The following is a 20,403-nucleotide window of genomic DNA, read 5'->3' on the forward strand; positions in this document are numbered from 1 at the left end:
ACAAAACAGCAGCAACCATCCACCACGTCATTGAATTTGCGGACATAGTACTGAGTAACCAATGTGTTAGAAAAGAAAATTTACATTTTACAGGTACTATTATTCAAACAGACAGCATTTCATCTTAAATTAAGGAATATATGTGGTAAGTAACCTTTTGGGATAATAATTTCCCTTACCATTATGGTTTCCAGTTTGGCCCATTTAGCCACAAAGAACATTGTATTTTTTTTCATACCTGAGTAGTATTCCATCAAGTAGATGAACCATAGCTTTCTTATCCAATCTTCTGGGTTTTTTTAAGGCACATTTTCCATGTGTTTTGAGTGAGTTCTGCAAATTTCTTTGCTTATACCTAAAGCTTGTTTATAGTATCTGTATGACATTAGTGCTTACTGGGCTCATTGTAATGGCCTTTCTCTGTGTTGGTAACTGATTCTTCCCCCTCTTTCTTGTGCTTTTTCTCCCTTCTTGCCAAATTTCACTTTTGTACGGTTTTAAAAGATACAAATCTTGGCTTTATTGCTTTTCTGCATTATTTTCCTCTTTACACTGTTTCTCCTTTGTCTGTTTCATTTGCTTTCATAAGAGAGAGCTTATGAGAAAAGATCCTGCAAGATACATATTAAGAAACTGTACATGGATTTCACAATCATTTTACAGAATCAGAATTCTGTCTGTGTCTGCAGTCAAATATGAAAATAATTTCAAAAAGGGAGCAGAAACAATGACAAGTGGCAAAAGTTAGGGACATCAGTTTTATAATGTGAACATGTTCCATTCCTGACTTAAAGTGAGAAGTTTTGACTGTTTACAAATAAAGCCAAGAAATTCAAACATTTCATTCCTTGTTGTTTAGAGAGACTATAGCTAAGACAAGGAAGCAGACTTTAAAACTAAAGGAAAATCATTCACTGAAAAAAGAGAAAGGAGACTTTAAATCCAGATTGCACAGACTATAAGGTTCCCATGTATCTGTAATGTTTAGATTGTTAGAATAATCTCTTTTGATCATTGTTCTTCCTAGTGTATTTTAAATACAGACCTTCTTTGGAAGAATGGTTTGATCTTCATAGCAGCAATTTGAAAGGCTACATTATGTTTGCCAATTTTCTAATGTGCATTTATTGATGCATTAGTAATATAAAAATCTTCATTTCTGAAATTCCACATATTGGACTGGTTGGTCATTACATTTTTATTCATTGATTTTTAGCTATATGCCATCATGTCAAAACAAAGCTTGCATGATTTTAGATTTAGAACCTGTTTATGATGCTTTAGGAGGAACATGTGTTGTTGAATGTTCCATCTTTACATGAAAGGAATATACATTTTCACATAGTTTTTAAAGATTCATTTATTTCACCTGGAATTCAGAGAAAGAGAGCTCTCCATCTACTGACTCAGTTCTCAAATGGCTGTGAAGTCTGCAGCTGGGCTGGTCCAGGCCGGCAGCCAGGAGCTTCTGCTGCTTTCCCAAGCCATTAGCTGGGAACTGGAGCCCAAGTGCAATGCCAGCAGAGCAGGTGGAGGTCTAGATTGCAATTGTCTGCCCCTCTTTCTCTTCCCATCTGTCGGGATTAGAACCAGCGCCCCTTTGGGATCGTAGCACGTTCAAGGAGAGGACTTTAGCCACTAGGCCACACCACCGGGCAATGCCTCCCTTTTTCTTTAGAAATATTTTAATTTTGAAAGTATTAGCTTAGGTCTTATCTTTTAATTATATTGCTCTAGTTTTTATGATTAGTGAGTCAATGTATAGATGATTCAAATGCAAGTCTAAAGATTCATTTACAGCATACATTTAATATTGCTTTTTTAAAAAGATAATTTTGCTTGATAACTTTAGGGTCTTGACTTGGAAAATTTGCATGAACAAATGTGCACAGACATTACATCTTGCCTAAACCATCTTGAAATTTACACTTTTTCTTTCATTTCTATTAAAAGTTTCTTTTCTTTATGGATTTATTTATTTACTTATTTTAATTTTTATAAATATTACTGGTGAAATAAATAGTTTCAACATATATTTAGGGACATGATGTTTTATTCCAAGTACAAATTTTAGCATTCAAATTTGCTTAGTTTTATGCAACAAGTGGTGTTCATTGTTCATCCTGGAACATCCTTTTTTTTTAATTGTTACTGTTTTTCATGATAGCGTTTTATAGGTGTAGGAATTCCTGGCGCTCCCTCCCATTCCTCCCACGGCATCTCCCTTTTGCTGTTTTCCTCCATATTGTTACAGTAGTATGGTTCTTTGCAGGTGTAAGGCAGTCGTAGAAAATGCCATTGTCAAATTGTGGTTTTTCATCTTGTTAAGATGGGAGGTTATTTGTGCATTTTACATATACACATGATACTTGTCAACGTAGCATAGTTTTTTTGTTGTTTGAAAATGCTTTTTAAAATTATCTAGTATACCTCAACACCCCACTGATTTAATTAGTGTTGTCTCTACATTGACCATGACATTTTTACTTTCCTCATTTCTTTTTCTACATAGGCTGCCTGATTTCTTGTACTTTCTGGATTAATTATATTTATTTTACCCTTTTTCCACTTATACCTTGTTACTTTAATAATCTCTTATGAATATTTTATTGGTCATTATGATTGTGTATTTTTTTTTACAACTTCAGCTCATTTTAATTTTGAACTTATTTATTATCAACTTTTAAATGTATGTACTTCCTTTATTATTATTATTAATAATAACATTGTATTTTGTGACACAGTTTTATAGGTACTGGGATTCCCACCACCCCTCCAATAACTCTCCCTCCCATGGTGGATTCCTCCACCTTGTTGTGTGACCACAGTTCAAGTTCAGTTGAGATTCCTTCATTTTAATCATATACCAAGCACAGAGTCCAGCATCTTATTGTCCAGATAAGTTCAATGGCTTCTTGGGGAGACCTTTTCTGGTCTGAAGGTAGAGCCAACAGAATAAAAACCTGATCAATCAAAAGCCCTAACATAACATCAGCAACACTATACAATGCTATGGTATTAATTGACATAGTATTGAGTGAAAAATATATTAAAAATAATGCAAATTTTACCACATCCTGTGACTACTCTATTGACATTTCAACAATTGAGGTGCAAAACAGTTATAGGAGGGGTGTAGCACTAGGTTTTGAAAGTATAGTAGGTTTTACAATTTTTCAAAACACATGGGTTGAGACAGTATCAATTACAGGTTCAAAAAGAAGAAAAAAAAATTACAGGTTAAATTAAGGCAAAGATGTGGTATCTAACCTTTTGGGATTGGCTCATTTCCCTTAGAATTATCGTTTCCAGTTGGGCCCATTTGCCGCAAAGAACTGCATTTTGCTTTTTTTAATAGCTGAGTAGTATTCCATGGAGTAGATGAACCAAAGCTTTCTTATCCCATCTTCTGCTCATGGGCATTTTGGTTGTTTCCGTGTTTTGCAATTACTGATTGTGCTGCTATATACACGGGGGTGTATGTTGGTTTGTCGTGAAACAGGTGTTTTGGATATATTCCTAGGAGTGCTATATGTTTTTAAAAATTTTTAATTTTATTATAAACAGTCATTATCACTTTCTGCTAATTTAGTTATGTTAATTCTAAGTATCCTTCACTTGTGCATATGATATTGCTATGAATATCAAGTTTAGATTAAATTTTAAGCAGTAAATATTCTAATTTATTTGCCTTCATTACTAGTTTCTGGTTAAGATTGGTGACTAGAAATGTCATTTGATTTTAGCTCACAAACAGCAATCATTTCTATATGATATTCAAACACTTGGATTTCTAATATATCTATAATATTTTAAATTATGATTTATTTTCAACCCCAATGTATCAGACTTTGGGATATAAAGTTATGGAATTGCTACCTAAAGCCTATTTGTTTGCCAGGGCTTTACTTGCTGGAAGGCCTCCAGTTTCAGCTGTTGTCTCATTATACCCATGACTCTGGAATGTTCTACTCCACTTCCAGTTCACTTGGTTGCCAACAGGAAATTGGAAATCTCTGTATGTAAAACAATGTGGCACCTTCTAGCAGGATTTCTCTTTTCCAGATAAGAGGCCTCTAATTTCTCACCTTGCTGCTCTTAAGGATATTCAGCTAGATGATATTTCTCAAAATGAGATATTGCAATTTTTTAAAATTATTTTATGATGCAGTTTCATAGGCTCTGGGAATTCCCATCCCCCTCCCCCAAGTCCCTTTCCTGCCACTAATCTCCACTGTATTATTACAGTAGTACAGTCCTTCATAAGCAGTCATAAGTCCATTATTTTGTTATTTAAGTGTATTCTGACATTGTATGTACAGACAATGGAAGAAAGTCAAGCATCCTTTTGTCAAGATGTAATTAACAGTTTCACTGGGAGTCCATCTTTGATTTGGAAGTAGAGCTGCACACTGCATTGTGTCTTCCTTCACATAGGGGTATGATAACCTTTACTCCACAGTTACTATACATTTCTTTAAATAATTAGCCATGTAACAAAGTCAACAACCAGAAGCAAAACAGGAATTCACAACAGCAGGAAGTTAAGTAGCATGGAACTGAATAACCATTGTGTGGCAAGAAATAAAAAAGAACATCAGAAACCTTCTTTCAGAAAATGATGTTATTGTGTGACCTATGTGTCACTGAAGAATTAATTTAAAAAATCCCTTTTGAGGAAATGAAAATAAGAAAAACACCAAAAACCCATGAAATGTAGTAAAAACAGTATTGAGATAGACACTTACAAGTAGTTTGCATCGCATTAACTATTATAAAAGTAACTTGATCAAAAAATAACAGTGCAAAAAAACATGTTGCTTTGATTACATTGTGTGTAAGCAGTGCAAACTTTGCTCCATTTTTCTAATTAGTATTAATAGTGTAAGCTTTAAATTTATTTAAGCACATTAAAAATATATATAAGAGATTGTATATATATTTATGTGAACAAATACTCTATATTATAGAATGAGCAGTGAATTCAGTGTTTGCCTGACTCTCCACCTTTTCTGTTGTAGCTGTTCTTCAGTCTAGAAGTCACACGTACATAAGAAAGGCACATGACAATCACTGTCCAATTGTAACCCTATTTCAGTGTGTGTCAGTGACTTTTCTCAAATATACCAAAGTGTACGGCTGTGATGTCTCCTTAAATCCAAGCAACAAACCCCTGTGACATATATGAGCAAGCAATGGGATAAGGAAATGAAACCACTACAAAGAAAGCATGAAATACAGCATGGTATGGTAACCAGAGTACGTGTGTTTAGAACCCACACTAGGGACTTTCTGCCACACCTTCCCCAAGCTACTGGCAGGGAATAAAATTCTGTCCCAGCAGAGGGAGATGTGGAAAGAGCACATGTTCACATCTCAGAGCTCACAGCTGATCCCACTGTAGTGCGACCCAGCACCTGATAAAACTAAAGAATCTCTTACCTGGGTAAACTCACAGACCAAGCTTCTAGACATGGCCGGCATCAGGCAGACACCTGTGCTCTCCAGGAAAATACGATAGTCTGAAGGCAATGTTCAGTCTGGTCTGATATGCTTGGAAGATAACAATCTTAGAAGAAACAATTCAAAATTAAAACAAAAGAAACATTCTGAAATTCCTTTAATCTCCTGCCACCTAATGGTTAAACATATACCCTCCTCACAGCCTGTATCCTTTAATAATGATTAGATAAAAGTTTAAGTTTTTAATGAAAATTTTTATATTGCTGACATTTATTCAATCTATTATTGTGTTTGAAATACTACCCAAAGTGCAACTCATTATTCCAAGTTAATCTTTGTAACATAGAGCTAAATAGTTTTTAATTTTTGTGTGTACTGTGTTCTAGAAGCCTTTGGGATCTGTGAGTATTACTGGGCTAGTTACTCTATTCTTGTTTCATTGATCTCATTTGATCTGATCAGGCTTATTTTATAGTTAGTTGTCATCCTTTCCCCCACTTTGCTCCTTGCCTACACTCTAATGTGGTAATAGGTGTTAGTAGCTACAGACTTAGACTTGTTGGGCTGGTTCCCTGACAGCCTGCTGCATTGCAAATCCAGCCTTGGGCAAACAGGACCACAGCAAATAGGACATTAGGGCTAGACCACCCCAACCAAAGCAAATGGAACAGAACCTCCACCCTTGTTTCTGTTCAAATAATTAATTCCTGCCCTGTTTCAATATAGATGATTAGTTCCCTCCCTGCTTCAGTGAAGATAATTGGTTCCAGGAAACCCCTCCCCTTCTCCTCCTCCCTAGAGAAAAAGGCATATATATGAGGAGTAAAATAAAGAGCAGGGAGCACTCCTTTTCACCAAGTATGTGGTGTGTCCCTGTGTTTCTTGGACCAGCAGCCTGGGGCTAGCAGCCCAGCATCCCAATCCACCCTCAATGTTTGAGAGCCATATCCTCTATGTCGGGACAAATAGGTCAGCCTGTTTACGTGTGTTCTTTTGAAACACTTCCTTATAAACACAAGGCTTTGTCGTACTGACAAGGCACAATGTCTCAAATTGATTGCTATAAATATTAGTTTGTGTATAATGCCAATACTAACATTTTTGAGTTTTTCATAAATGGCTGTTTTACATGCTTTGTTCACCTTGTACATTTTGGTCTTCTCTGGTGAATTTGAAGACATATGTTCATTTTATAAATATGGAGTGTTTATTCACATAAACGCACATCTAAATATATAGAAATGTGCTTTAAAAGATGTATCAACATATGAATATGTGATTATAGTAACTGGCTTCTCATGAGACACTGAATGCATCGATGGGTGAATAATGTTTATTGTTAAGCAAAATTAACAAATTGAACATCTGAGAACATTTGAATTCTAAAATTGAAGTGAACATACTTTTCCATCCTTTGTAGACTTTGTAGCATTTTGGTCTTTTTTCCTCATCCCTGTGAATTTGGAGCTGTTTGCTCATTCTATAATATAGAGTATTTATTCATATAAATAAACATATACTCTCTTATATATTTTAATGTCCTAGAATAAATTTAAAACTTACACTAGTAATACACATTAGAAAAATGTAGCAAAGTTTGCACTGCTTACACACACTGTAATCAAAGCAACATTATGTTTCACAGTGTTCTTCACTTTGGTCAAGTTACTTTTAGAATAGTTAATGTAATGCAAGCTGGAATTGACATAATACCCAGCACCATTCATACTTTTGCAAATGGATATGTTTGATATTAAAAATACAGCCACTTCTGCAGTTTAAAATACCAAGAGCTGATAGACCAGTTGCTAATTTCCTACCAACCCAAGTGAAAACCTGCAGCAGAGTTTATAATTGGTTTCGCACATTCTACAGAGAGGCTATTTCTATTCCAAAGAAACTACTGTTCCAGAACATGAACCACTTTGATTGATGCTCAGACTTGTCTTTATTTAAATATTTGTATGTATTTAAATAACATATTTAAGATTATATATAAATTATTTATATAAAGAATATATATACACATAAAAGATATGCATAAACATATAAAATGATAGCATACATGCAAAATATGTAATAAACTATATATAAATGATAGATGATAATATATAAAATCATAAATAAAATATATGAATGAATAAAGTATAAACACATGTAAATGATTATAAAAATATATATAGAATAAAGGATATATAGAAATAAAATATAAATATTCCTTTATGTATCTGAAAGTTGGTGTTACAGAAAAAAGGAAAGAGACAGATTGTCCACTGGTTCACTCCCTGAATGGCTACCTGGCTAGGGCTGAGCCAGCCAGAAACCAGAGCATCTCTCTGTTCTTCCTTGAGGCTAACAGGAGCCCAAGCTCTTACTTTTGCCAGTCCATTAGTAGGGAGCTGGATTTCAAGTGGAACAGATAACATTGGAATCAGCACCCAAACATGATGCTGGTATTATAGGCGGTGTCTTACATGCTACAACACATCAGCAACCCGCATGTTTTCTGAAGAAACTAACAGGAATGAACAATAACAAAAAAGGGAGCATGTATTTATGGTGTCTTACTATCCAGAACTAGAGGAAGGCAGAGATGTTTTTCATGGATTTTGTAGATAATCTCATGGTAAACAGAGAAAACAGACAACATAGCTACAGGTAGGAATTCAGATGGCAGCTAAGTGTGTTGCTTCAGCAGCCACTCCCACCGATGCCCCAACATGAACCACTGCACACACACTGTCACTTTCACAAGAGCTACAGAAGCCAGGTGTGAGGACACAGTCCTTCACTTATGTGAAATAAGAAAACCACAAGGAAGAAAACAAAAATGAAACAGTTGCTTGCAACACAGTTTCCAGACTCCAAGTAGCTCAGCATGAGAGAGAGCCCTCCTTTTTGGGAGGAGATGGAATTGAATGTCATTGCTGATCTAACTTGGACAAAACTGAGACTCCAACAGAGCCTAGTGTCTCTACCCCCAGGAATGTAACTATGGATAGAGTATTTGGACTTCTAGGACCAGGCATCTCTTACCATGCCTCTTCGAAGAACCTTCAGGAAGCAGAGCAAGATCCAACTTTCTACACTGTAGGGCAGGAGAAAAACTTGGAACCTTATCTTGAAACTAAGAGCCCAGTCTGCCACAATGAAATCCAGTCCTGATAAAGCCCAAATGCCTCTAATCTTGGGCCAATTCTTGTAGACAATGCCAGTAAACATGCCCAGCGTTGGTCAAAGGGCTGGGCTCCTTTCAGAGGACACTCTATGGTTGAGGCGATTGTTTTCCTCAATAGGACTTATCATGGATCCCTGGGACATGAAGGAACCCAGTGATTATGAGATCCATATGGCAAGTTGGGTGCCCAGAGGCTACTGTAACCGATCTTCTGGCAGTCTTATGAAGATAGCAAGGGCCATGGCTCTTTGTCTTGGGAATCACTTAGTGGTAGTGATTGGTAACCTGAATCCCAGTGAGAGATCCACTGAGAAAAAAAAAATATATGGAGTCAAATGAGTCATGGCCTCTACCCCTGGCCTGGACCTGCAAAACAAGTTTTTGAAGCTCCCAGAATTATAACTTATCAAGTGAATGTACAAAGCTCTATAGAACTGTTATGAAACATCAATGCATTATGTGGGGAAAAAAATTGTAGCAGGAAAAATCATGATAAAAATAAAGTGCCCAGAAATAAATTTGACATAGAGGCAAAAGGTGACTCAAATGAAAATTGTAAAGCAATATAAAAAAAAATTAAAGAGAACACAAAGCAATGAAAAGTAATTCAAATTTATGGATTACTGAAATAAATAGCCCTGAGATGTGTATGCTAATTAAAGCAACATCAAGATGTAATAATATCTTCATCAAAATAGCAAAAACATCTTCAGATACCTATTAAAAACTGATCATTTGTATGAAACCTTGAACTGTCCCAAAATAGCCAAACAATATTGAGCAAAGTGAATGAAGCAGGAATCAATGCAGTAGCTGAGATTAAAACAAATCCCAATTTCACAATTATTCAAATAGTATGATAACAACACACAAACAGATCCATGGATCGACTGTAGAATTAAACACACATGTTGGCGGTCATCTTAGAATCTCAAATGATCATTTGAAAGAGGACAACGTTCTTAAAAAAAAAAAAAAAAGGCCCTTGGAGAATTGACTTAGAAAGACAGAAAAATAACACTAGACCTCCATTTCTCACCATGTATAAATATATGCTCAAAATTAATTAAAGACCAATCTAAGACATAAAACTCTTCAATTAATGGAAGAAAAAATAACGAAAATATTTTGACAATGATTTAGAAAATATTTTGCTGATCAGATCCAAAAACCCAAAGAAAAGCAAAGTTAGATAAACAAGATTTCATCAGATTTGAGAACTTTTATTTAGCACAGTCAAAAATAAAATTGCTATGCCATTCAGCTAAATCTAATACTCGGTATATATTCAGAGGTAAGGACATCTGTTTGTCCAAGATAGATCCAAAGTCCTATGATTAATACAGAAGTATTTATAATAACAAAATGGAAGCAATTCAAGTGTCCATCTATTAATGAAAAGGTAAAGATAATGTAGTGCATAACACAAATAATACTGCTTACTCATAAAAAACAGTAAAATCTGATGTCGGCAACATAGATGAAATTAGACGTTATTATGTTAGTGAAATAAACCAAGCAGAGAAACACAAGTATCAGATTATTTCAACTACATGTGGACACTAAAATAAGGTAAACTCACAGAAGTTGAACATGTAGTAGGGGTTACTAGAGGCTGTGGAAGGGAGACATGAAGACGTGCTGATTAACAGGTGCTCAGTCTCAACCAAACAGGAAGAAATTCTAGGATTCTGTTGCACAGAGCATGACTAGAAAATATTAGTGCACTATACATTGCTCTAGAAATAATACTAGGAGGGCCAGCGGTGTGGCCTAGCGGCTAAAGTCCTCGCCTTGAAGGCGCTAGGATCCCATACAGCCGCAGGTTCTAATCCCGGCAGCTCCACTTCCTATCCAGCTCCCTGCTTGTGACCTGGGAAAGCAGTCCATATGGCCCAATGCTTTGGGACCCTGTAAACCGCGTGGGAGACCTGGAGGAAGTTCCTGGCTCCTTGCTTCAGATTGGCTCTACACCAGCTATTGTGGTCACCTGGGGAGTGAATCATCAGACAGAAGATCTTTCTCTCTGTCTCTCCTCCTTTCTGTATCTCTGTGTTTGTTTCTTTTCCTCCATATTATTACAATAGTATAGTCTTTAATAAGCAGTCATAAGTGCATTGTTCTACTATTTAAGTGTATTCTGACATTGTAGATACAGACAATGGCAGACATCCATGAAGTTCACTAACATGCTACTGAATGACTAATGAATTGCTGAAGAAATGAAATAGAAAATCAAGAATCTTCTTAAAGAAAATAATATTACTGTGTGACCCAAGAACCAGTGAACAATTTAATATGAGAAAAAAATACTTTGAAGAAATGAAAATGAAAATTTAAAAAAACAAAATTCATGAGATATAGTTTCTTCTGATTTTTGTTGGTGAGATGTGTCTCCTATAGACACCAGATATATGGGTTTTGTTTCTTGATCCAGTCCAATGTTTGATTTATAGGTTTATCATTAATAATTAGGGTTAATATGAATAGGTGGTAATTTGGTTCTGTCATTTTTGCAATGGGTTGTTCATTGTCTGATTTAGTCTTCTGTTGTTATTTTTCTGTAGTTATTTTCCTGGGATGTCCTTCACAGTCGCTTTGGTATTTGGTGGTGCTATTCCTTTTCTCTGTCAAAAGAACATCTTTAAGCATCACTTGTAGGGCAGGTTTGGAAGAGGTATATTTTTTGAGCTTTTATTTAGTGTGGAATAATTTTTATTTCATTTTCAAAGACAAAGGTAAGCTTTTCAGAGTATGTTATTCTGGGAAATTTTCTTCTTTTAAAACTGTAATATATCACTCCATTCTCTTCTGATCTGTAGAGTTTCCTCTGAGAGGTCAGCTGTGAGTCTGATTGCAGTTCTGTAGGTCAAAATTCATTTTTTTCTCACACACATTTAAGGATCGTTTCCTTATGTTTGATTAAAGAGAGATTGGTTATTATGTGTCTTGGTGAATATTGCTTTTGTCAAGCCTATTGGTAATTCTGTGCCCCTCCTGGCTGCTATTTCTCAATTCTTTTTCCAAATTATGGAATTTTTCATTTATTATTTCAGTGAATAGAGCTTTAAACCCAGCTACTATTTCAATGCCTTCTGGAACTCCCATAACTCTTATATTGGACCTTTTAATAGTATCTTTTAATTTTAATTCTTTTTTTTTTCTTGATCCAGTTCTGCTTCCAGTTTTTTAAGTGTTTCCCCATTGTGAAAAGAAGTATCTTCCAGTTCTGAGATTCTTTCTTCTGCCTGATTCATTCTATTATGAAGACTTTCCACTGAATCTTTAAAAATGTTTTAAAATATTTATTGCAAAATCAGATACACACAGAGGAGAGAAAAAGAAGAACTTTCATCCAATGATTCACTCCCCAAGTGGCCACAATGACAGGAGCTGTCCCATTCCGGAGCCAGGAGTCCGGAGCCTCTTCCACGTCTTCCTCACGGGTGCAGGGTCCCAAAGCTTTGGGCTGTCCTCAGCTGCTTTCCCAAGCCACAAGCAGGGCCACCCAGATTAAAACCAGCACCCCATATGGGATGCCGGCACGTGTAAGGCAAAGACCAGCTGCTGAGCTACCGTGCTGAGCCCTCCACTGAATTTTTAATTTGTTCTGTTGTGTCCTGCATTTTCAATAATTTGGCTTGATTTTGTCTCAATGTTGGCATTTTCTGTGTGACATATTTCTTGAATTCCTTGATCTCCTGTATATGCTCCTCATTGTTGATAATAAGCTTTCTAATGAGTTTTCTGAATTCTATTCCCTATTTTCTCTATGTCTGAGTTAACTCTGAGGTTGGCGAAGACTTCTGTTTCTTTTGCAGGAAAGTCTTCAATAATATTCATTGTGTCTTTGTCTCTTCTTTTGCTCTTGATCATTGCAATTCTGGCTAGCAGATTCGTCTCTTCAGGGCAGATTTCTAAGCTGTGTTACTGATCTACAGATCAATTTTATTGATTATGTTTGGTACCTGCTTCATTGTTCACAGTCATTTCTGCCACTGTCTCTAACAAGTTGCAGGCCTGGACTCTTGTGTTAAGCATCCACCATGGTCACAGAAGCCCCACCTCCTGGCTCAGCACTTTCTAACTTTTAAGCATGTGCTGTGGTTTATTGGAAAGGCAGTTATACGACTCGTGGTGAAAAAGAGAAAGAAAGAATTTTCCATTTGCTGGATTACATGCAAGATGGCTTCCAGTGGCCTGCCACAAGCCAGAACATCCCCAAGTCGGTGGACTAGTTTCACCCCACAAGGGAAGAGAGAGCAAGGGCAGGCATGAAGACTTCACTCCATAGGTTGGTTATGACAGTATTGATGCTGGTGCCCTGAGAGAGCAGTTTTCCTGCATGAAAGGAGATAGCACTGTGCACTTGAAGGTCCCTGGGAGAATTCAGTTCTTTATTGTCATCATTCTTGTTCATATTTGGGGTGTTTGTCATCACAGCTCCATGATGCTGAAATTCTATTCCTTTGTTAGATTTTGATATATTCTTTAAAAGGGCTGTTACTCAGAAGTGAACTATACCAAGAAATGATGGAGGCACTAACTCTGTTACTAAGAATTCAGGGGGCCTGGCACAGTAGCCTAGTGGTTAAAGTCCTGGCCTTGCATGTACCGGGATCCCATATGGGTGCCAGTTCTAATCCCGGCAGCCTCACTCCCATCCAGCTCTCTGCTTCTGGCCTGGGACAGCAGACAAGGATGGCTCAAAGCCTTGGGACCTTGACCCATGTGGGAGACCCGGAAGAGTTTCCTGGCTTGGAATCAGCTCACCTCTGGTTGTTGTGTCCACTTGGGTAGTGAACCAGCAGACAGAAGATCTTCCTTTCTGTCTCTCCTTTTCTGTTTAGATTTGAATTTCCAATAATTAAATGTTTTTTTAAATTTCAGAGTTACAAACTTAGAAATTTGCAAAACAAAATCTGACTCCAGATAGTTACCTTCTCATGTAGTCTGCTCTCAGTCCTTTAGGCACAATAACTGAAAATGATCCAAGCCCCCTCGCCATTTCAGACGTGGCAGCTCTGCTGCGCAGTGTGTCCATCTTCTCAGGACAGCTGTTAGTGCCCTTGTGCATTCTCAAACAGTTGTTTGGCATAGAATTTGCTTCTCCAGGTAACCTCAGATGCTCCTAAAATTTCTGAAAGTAAGTTTCTGATAATTAGTTGAAGTCATCATTCAAACTTTACTTTTTTGTGTTAAATATTCTATTTTTATGAAAGGATGCATTAACGGGGATTGAGAGATAGTGAGACTGAGAGAGACAAAATGGTATCTTCCATCTGTTTGCTCACTCTGCAAATGGCCATGAATGTCATAACTGGGTCATGCTCAATCCAGGAGCCTGGAATTCCATCCAAGTCTCCCAATAGGTTCAGGGATTGTTGTACACTTGGGCCATCTACTTTAGGTTTCCCATCTTCATTATCAGGGAGCTGCATTAGAACTTGAACACCGGCTGTAATATGATATCAGCTGTCTGCAGGCAGCAATTTATCTCATGATGCCAGTACTTGGGATGTCTATATGCTGTGACAGACACCAGGTCAAGTCTCTACTATTCTACTTTTGATCCAGCCACCTGCTATTGCACTTGAAAAGCAGTGCACAATGACTCATGTACCTGAGTTCCTGCCACTAATGAGAGAGACTAGAATGAAGTCCCTGGTTCCCGGTTTCAACTTGGCCCTTCCATGGTTGTTGCATTCATCTGGGGAGTGAATATGAATAGAAGACTCTCTATCTCTCTCTCTCTTTTCTCTGTGTGTATCAATGGGTGTCTTCTAAAATTGTTATAATAATAAGACAAACATTAACAAAAAATTAGTGAAAAATGTAACATGAATAAAGATCTCAAAAAATGAGGCGGCAAAGACTGCTATAAAATTATAAAACATGGAGCAGACAAGAAGTTAAGAAGGCTATGTATCCTGTCAGAATCGCTGTGTTTCAAACACATCTCTGGCACCTGACTGTGGCCCTGGGCCCCAATTTTATTCTTTTCACATGGGAAAGTTTCAGAGCAACATTTATTAAAGAAATAATCTAGTCCCAAGTGTGATCTCTTGTCAAAACATTGTTGATGATGGATGCCTGTGCTTATCGCTGGACTCATACTGAACCATTTGTCTATGTGACCGGTTTTATCCAAGTACCATGTTGCTGTTGTTTTAATTTTAATATTATTTAAATAAGGAAATGTGGTAAATCTTTATTTTTTCCTTCTCAGATTTGCTTTGGCTTTTCTGGGTACTCTGTGGGTCTATATGAAATTTTAAGACAGTATTTTCTATTTCTGCAAAGAATGCAGTAGTATTTTTCCTATGGATAATTTCAAATCCATAATTACTTAGGTAATATAGAAATTAAATGTTTTTTCTTCCAACAGATGAACAAAGCATATATTTAAATTATTTTTCTCTTCTTCGGTTTTTTAATCAATGTACACAGCTTTCATTTAGGGTTATTTACCTTCTTACTTAAATTTATTCCCAAGTACTTTATTTTTCATATTATTCAAATGAGATTGCTATTGATTTTTGTATGTTGACTTTTTTAACCTGCAATCACACTGAATTCATTTAGTAATTCTACAATCCAGGGGTTGATACACTGGGAATCATGCTGACTTCAAAGATGATTTTGCCTCTTCCTTTCATATCTGTGTGTTTACTTACTTTATTATTTGAGTGTTATTTTTAGCACTTCCAGCACCGTGTTAAATAAAGTGGTATTTTTGACTTGTACTGAATCTTAGCTGAAAAACTTCCACTTTTCCCCAGTTTTTGTGTTAGCTATGAAATCTTATTATGTTAGCATGACCATAATCATGTTGACACTTTCAGATTTGTACATTTCAATAAATTGATACAGTTAACTATAGCAAATTTATTCAGTTTTGTGTGGACATATTGTTATAAAGTGTTTCAAAGTAAAGGAAATGAATCCTTAAGCACAAATGTCACACCTCTTCACCATCTGGTACTATGAACTGGGACATGATCACATCTACACCCAGCTTGCAATGACCTCCTAAAAGAATACTTCCTGTTGTGCTCTTAACAGCCTTTCAGCATCAGTTACTAAGCGGCACCTGCTTTGTTGCACCTGCTTGGTTTTTCCTGTCTGGGTCATGCTTCCATTTGCAAACTATCTGCTGCCCACAAAGAGTCCTTTTCTGACTCTCACCTGCCTTTGGGGATTCAATAAAAAATATCCTAGCAAATCTCTTCTATCTCAATTAACTGGCCAAATAACTAATTTAATCATGACTGTAAACAACTCTCGTAAATTTCAAAGGAGTCACATAAAATTGATTGAACAGGACATGTCCCTAAAAACTCCAGAGTACAAAAAGGGTGAGGTGATTAGGAGCAAAGCTGACACTGCGATATCTGATCATTGTTAGTAGGTCCTGCAGGTACTCTTGAGGAAACTCTTAGTTTTCCTGCTTGCTACTTGAATTCTTTATTTAGTGGAGGGTTAAGTTTGTAATTACAAAGTAAAGCAATGCTATAACTTTGTAAAATTAAAAAGAAAAAAGAACAAGAAACTAAGAAAGGAGAGGAAATAGGGTGGTAAATATCATTATACTTTCAAAACAGTAAATATGAAAATTTTCCAATTAATAATTTCAAAAACCAAAAATATTTCCCTGTTACAATTACATTGAAAACAATAGTGGTAGCCACAATGATTGTGAATAAATATCTATATGCCCTAGTATGGTGATTTTATAATTAAAATAAGTACGGAAGGTCATTTATGGGAGTCAGCAGACAGGTCCTATGTCAAAAATAAAATCTAGGGTACAACTTCCTTAAGTTTAAAAGCAGCAATGACTCTTAACATGAAATAGAACTATTTAGTTTTAAATCAAAATATATAGGGGTGTTATATTGCATGATAATTTTAGTAAAAGTTTTACATAACGAGAACATAAATAAAGAGAACATAAATAAAACTCATTATTTATGAGTTCATTCACATGTCTGTTTCTTAATGTTATGGGGCAAAACAAAACAAGAAATGATAACACAGCTAACTGAAGTGTGATTATATTATATGTATATTACATGCACATATATATCATATGTATGTGTATGTATAATCATCTACTGAATAATATTTTTGCTAATATTAAATCCACATAATAATCAAGTGGAAAAGTTACCCTTATTTTTTCTGAAAGATTTATTTCACTTTTATTGGAAAGTCAGACATACAGAGAGGAGAAGAGACATAGAGGAAGATTTTCTGTCTGATGATTCACTCCTCAAGCGGCCACAATGGCCAGAGCTGAACCAATCTGAACCCAGGAACTTCTTCTGGGTCTCTCACGTGGTTTGTAGGGTCCCACGGCTTTAGGCCATTCTCGACTGCTTTCCCAGGCCACAAGCAAGGAGCTGGATGGGAAGCAGGGCTGCCAGGATTAGAACCAGTGCCCATATGGGATCTCTGCATGTGCAAGGCGAGGACTTTAGCCATTAGGCTACAACACTGGGCCCAGTTACCCCTATTGTTTAACAATATAAATGCTCCTTGTTTAGTAGAAATTATGCACCCGTTACTAATGTAATGCTGTCCTGCTAGCATATGATTGAAGGTTATTTATTTATCCATCACTGCCATAACTTATCAACTTGGAGAACCTTGTTGGTCTTAAATGACTTATATTAGCTGTCTCAGCTCTGAGACCTGACAGAGGAGCTTGGGAAACTCCTTCATCAGGACGCAGTCCCTACAGGTGAGTGCAAGAACCAAAGTAAGGAACAACCCAGACCAGGCCAAGTTACAGTACCCATTGGCATACATGTGGGTCGGGTCTTGGGACAGAGTAGGCTGGGTCAATTCATAACATTCACTGGCAGCTCTTAGAACCAGCACAGTATTCATGAGGGGCCAGGTCAGGCCACAACACCAGCCAGTTCACACTGGGGCTGGGAAAGAGTTCTGGCTGTACTGGGCTAGGCTGCAACATCCACCACTAGAGCTGGAACTGGGGGCAAGCTACACTGAGCCAGGCTGCATAACACAATAGTGGATGCTGTGATGAGGTGAACCATTCCAGCCTGGGATCAGTAGGTGCCAGGTTCATGAGCTCAAGCAATGGGGGATCTGGCAGGGCTTGGGTTGCCTGGCTTGGATCCTGGGGCCCACCAGCAAGGTGGGCTCTGGGTTCATGGGCGCTGGGGGTAGGGGAATCCTATAAGTCTTAGGTTGCCTAGTCCAGGTCCTGGGGTCCACACGCAACGGAGGTGCCAGTTTCTTGAGCACCCAGAAACAGGAGATCCAGTGGGGTTCAGATTGCCTGCTCCAGGTCCTTGAGCCCACCTGTGACGTAGGGACTGGTTTTGTGAGCCCCAGCGCTGGGGATCCTGTTTGGCTCAAGTCACCTAGCCCAGGTCCTTGGGCCTGCCTGCAACGTGGGTGCCAGGTTCATGAGCCCAGGGGACAGTGCATCTGGCAGGGCTATGATTGCCTAGCCAGAATCCTTGGACTTACCTCTGAGTGCAAAAGGCAGAGCAGTGGACACAGGCCTTGAGGCACACAGAGACTATAGCAGCCCAGTTGGTGCCATAGCAGAGCAAGTTAGATAACTACCCCAGCAAAGAATGACGGCAAAAATCTAGGTGAGTGGAGAACTGAGGTCAATTATGTCAGCCAATGGACATTGGAAGGGTTGGCTCACCCTTGGTTTGGTAAATTTGACAGCATTTCAGAACTACCCAAACCATTTGATCAGAACTCTCAGAACATGCACCACAGGACCCTGGGTGGATATCAGGTAGCGGTTCCCCATCCCTGGATACTGGAACATTTGGGAGGCTGGGTGTGGCTTCCCCCTTTATCTCACCCCTTCCCCCAAAGACAAGAAGAAATAGAAATTTTGGAAACAATTATCTCACCTTTTCCCTTTTCCCTAACCCTTCACTTTTCCCTAACCCTCGATCCTTCCTACCCTGATCAACCACGTAATCATTTTCAAAATTAAAAAAAAATTTTTTAAAAGATTAGCTTTCTGTAATATATCAATGCCATTTTTTTTCTAGGACTTGTATAACAGGTATGAAGATGCAGGCAGGTGAATAGAACCAGTTTTATTTTTTTCCTACCTGGTAAGGTCTCAGAAACTTCTGTGATGTTTCAGAGTATAGGTTCTTCCAATTTCAAGTACCATTATAAACAGACACCTGAGGATTGTGAATTGCCAGACAGTATGTCCTGTAGGAAGACGCTGCACTCTAAAGACTCACAGAAAATATCTAACCCAGCAGAACCAAGAAAGTATTTATTATGGCCCCAAATCAGTAGACTAGTGGCTATAGTCCTCGCCTTGAACACGCTGGAATCCCATATGGATGCCGGTTCCTGGTGGCCCTGCTTTCCATCCAGCAACCTGCTTGTGGCCTGGGAAAGCAGTCAAGAATGGCCCAAAACCTTGGGGCCATGCACCCACGTGGGAGACTCGAAAGAAATACTGGCGCCTGGCTCCTGGCTTGGGATATGCTCAGTACTGGCTGTTGCAGTCACCTGGGGAGTGAATCATCGGATGGAAGATCTTCCTCTATGTCTCTCCTCCTCTCTGTATGTCTGACTTTGCAATAAAAACAAATAAATCTTGTTTAAAAAGTATTTATCATTAAGTTCTTTAAGCTGAACACAGTAAAGCAACCAGGCAGGACTCCTCACCACACTAGATCAAAGATGGGGCCACAAATTCAGCATTTCAACAGGGAGTTGTGGGGGTACATGGGGCAGCTACAATTGCTGGCAGCATCACCTGGCTTACAATTTCCAGTGCCACAGTTACCTTGGGTCCAGACAGGAACCAGTGCAAGAGAAAGATTCTGGCAGGTTGCCATGTAGGGGGAACTTGCTGTTTCCTTGCGTTCCCCTAGAGGGCAACCTAACTGGTGGGGAAAAGCTACCAATTTGAAGGGTGTCCAACTTGCAGCTGCCATAGCCCAGCCATGAACCTGATTTATACACAGACACATCTGGTTAGGTGGTTTGTCAAAAGGATAAGTCATTACTTTTCGTTGCCTTTGATTTGGGGCTGGTGATTTAGTAGGCAGCAACAAGTACACACCCCCACGTTTCTAGCTACCTGAAGGGAGCTTGCAAATTACTAAGATGAAGCAATAAGAGATAGCTGGAGCAGGTAACATCTCGCTATTGTGGACTGCCCCTATAAAAACCCTGTGACTGTGTTTTTCAGGGTCACACTCCAGTAAGGTCCTGGCTGACCATCTCTCAGTCAGTTGGTTTCCTTGCCTCTCATTTATAATAAAACTTTGTTGTGATTGTCATTGATTAATGTGACATTTTGTTTCCCGGTCCAGTGAATGCAACACTCTTACCAGTGCAGGGATGGTGTATGACAGCCTGAGGTTTCCTAAAACATCTGAATAGAGATCTACCACATAAATCAGCAACCACACTCCTGGGAATTTATACGAGTGAAATGAAATGAGTATGTGACAGTGTTATTTGTAACCCATGTTTGTAGCAGTTCAATTTACAATAGCTAAGAAATCGAATCAGCCCAGATGCCCAAGAATGGATGACTGGATAAAATAAGGTGGTATATGCACACTATGGGATAGTACTAAGCCATAAAACATAATAAAACCTTTCTTTGAAAATAAATGAATGCAGTAGGAAACCATTCTACCTAGTGAAATTAGTCCCAAAAAGACAATTATATGTATGAAGTGATCTGTGATAAATAATACATAGAGTACAAAAGCATAATCTAT

This window comes from Ochotona curzoniae, unplaced genomic scaffold, assembly GCF_017591425.1.
Source record: "Ochotona curzoniae isolate NIBS_2020 unplaced genomic scaffold, NIBS_Ocur_1.0 scaffold_2683, whole genome shotgun sequence".
Classification (NCBI taxonomy): domain Eukaryota; kingdom Metazoa; phylum Chordata; class Mammalia; order Lagomorpha; family Ochotonidae; genus Ochotona; species Ochotona curzoniae.